Source organism: Arachis duranensis, chromosome 4 (assembly GCF_000817695.3).
Source record: "Arachis duranensis cultivar V14167 chromosome 4, aradu.V14167.gnm2.J7QH, whole genome shotgun sequence".
Lineage (NCBI taxonomy): Eukaryota > Viridiplantae > Streptophyta > Magnoliopsida > Fabales > Fabaceae > Arachis > Arachis duranensis.
The window spans coordinates 91,462,076-91,464,690 of NC_029775.3; the positions used below are offsets into that span (position 1 = coordinate 91,462,076).

Here is a 2,615-nt window from a genome sequence, read left to right on the forward strand (position 1 = left end):
TAGAATACAGATAACTAGAAGTTACCTTTTGCTTGCACTGAACTACTAGAATCATACTTACTTATTGGAAAAGACGTTAATATTTCATTATTTCCGATAATTCTTCATTTCTTATCCCGGAGAGGTCTTTGGATTATTTATTTTTTCTTCTTGTTGATAGCTATCCATTAGTTCTCAACATGTATAAATGACAAAATTAGATCAGAATAGACACGCTTAAAACTTTAACAAAGCTAAGTTTCTTTCATTTTCTTTTGTGTTAAGTATATATTTCTCAACACGTTCCATAATGTATACATGACAAAAATTAATTCCGATTAGACATCTTGAAACTTTAACTATACTCAATGTTTGTCTTGAAACTTTAATTATATTCAATGTTTTTTTTTTTTTTTTTTTTGGCAAGGTCCAGGCCTACAGCAGGCCCAAACCGAAACACACCAGAATCCCAACCCAGCTCCTAAAACCTACACCCGACCCAGCAATGGATGAGGTCTCCCTCCTCATTCTATAGGTGAAGCTTCAATCCGATGCCAAACTCAATACCTACCACTGCAATATCCTACTCGACGATGTCAATGGTCACAGCTACTGCATGTTACCCGAGAGCATAGATCCGTCATTGAGAGACAATCGGAGAAATTCTCATGAGACCAGATGTGAGCAGAAGAAACCCAAGCAGCAGGATTCTGCGCAGATGCAAAAGCACAAAGTTGCACAATGAGGCTATCTCACTGTGTCCGATCCGCACGTCAGCTGAAGAAGACCCAAAGGAGCATAGACCAATCTTCGTGTTTGATGAAACTGAATGCAAGTACGTGGTTATTCATGGCTACTCTCCCCTCATAGCTAGTTCCATGCCTGTCCAGCCTCCCTGGCATATTCCTTAGCAGCCGCATCAACACCTCCTCAAACTGCCCACTGGTCACTCAGTAATGAGATCCTGGAAAGCTCAAAGCAGATGGATTTGAGGCAGAGCCGTGCACTCCGAAACGCAAGACACTGGTTTTCTGACCCTCCAGACTAGCAGAAAGCAAGCTGAGCTAGCGAGACAAAGACGTACATCGCCAAACAACACCCATGGCACTCCCCCTTCCCAACAAACAAGGTAACAAAATGCATATCCATAATGCCTCCAAACTTTCAAACTGCAATCCAATTAATTCCCTGCCTGATTTGATTTTTATACATAGCCAAAAAGAACAAAATAGACATCATACTCATGATCTGTTTGCCTGTTGTAAACACATATAGTGCTCTTCTGCCAAAATGTTGATGATGGTTTGCGGCTTGCAGCTGAGCCAATTCTGTTGAAGAGAACCATCAACAGTAAGCCTGGCTACTTCATGTGCTAAGCCATTCCCTTCTCTAGGCAACCAGGTAAACCCACAATTTGTGATACTACGCACTAATTCCAAAATGTCATCCAAAATCACTTGAATTTCTGCAACTGGGGCTTTTGATTTTAAAGCTTGTATGAGTAACAAACTATCAGACTCAACAATGATTCTATCCAGCTGAAAGTTTTTAGCCATTATTAATGCTTCCCTGACCGCAAATGCTTCCGCAGCTAGAGGTGAGGAAGATGCAATTCTAGAATTTGAAGCTGCAAGGAGGCTTCCAGTATAGTCTCTGAATACTGCCGCTGTTGCTCCTCCAGAGTACACTTCGCGAAACGCTGCATCCACATTGCACTTAATCCATCCTCGCGGAGGCGGTCTCCAGGTAACCCTTCTAACTGTCCTTCTATGATGATTAGAACTTATAGCTGGTTCTTCTATAACATCTGCAAAATCAATTTCCATTTGTTTAGCATTTTCAATTGCTAGTAAAGGACTAGGTTTAGACCTGTGATGTACTGCCTGATTTCTTGCTTTCCAAATCTCCCATACCAAAAAACCAACTCTGCTGTTGCTCAGCACATAATCAATTCCTGTGCCGACCTTCATACTTTTGAAAAGATCCATAACCCATTTCCCAAAAGATGATACAGTATAGGCCGTAGGGCAGCATTGGATTTGGGCTCCAAACCATACAGCCCTTGTCCAAGGGCAGAGTAGAAGCGCATGCTCAGTGGTCTCTGGTTCCTGCAAACAAATAGGACAGATAGGAGTGTTAGAAATTTTCTTCTTATAAAGATTTTGGGACATGATGAGCGGATATTTTATACGCTTTTTGGGGGTAATTTCATGTAGATTTTAGCATGTTTCAGTTAGTTTTTAGTAAAATAATATTAGTTTTTAGGCAAAAATCATATTTCTGGACTTTACTATGAGTTTGTGTGTTTTTCTATGATTTCAGGTATTTTCTGGCTGAAATTGAGGGAGCTGAGCAAAAATCTGACTTAGGCTGAAAAAGGACTGCTGATGCTGTTGGATCCTGACCTCCCTGCACTCGAAATAGATTTTCTGGAGCTATAGGAGTCCAATTGGCGCGCTCTCAACGGCGTTGGAAAGTAGACATCCAGGGCTTTCCAGCAATATATAATAGTCCATACCTTGCGCAAGGATAGACGACGTAACTTGGCGTTAAACGCCAAGTTCATGCTGCTGTCTGGAGTTAAACGCCAGAAAAACGTCATTATCCAGAGTTGAACGCCCAAAACACGTCATAAC

General features: G+C 41.3%; 1 long non-coding RNA gene across 1 annotated transcript; it reads left to right on the plus strand.

The window, feature by feature from the left end:
* The first annotated feature begins 464 nt into the window (after positions 1-464).
* On the plus strand, positions 465-2,603 carry LOC127746751 (uncharacterized). The gene is made up of 4 exons (XR_008008423.1): positions 465-1,108; positions 1,255-1,380; positions 1,571-1,725; positions 2,302-2,603. It is a non-coding gene; the product is annotated as an uncharacterized LOC127746751 (long non-coding RNA).
* The last annotated feature ends 12 nt before the right edge of the window (positions 2,604-2,615 follow it).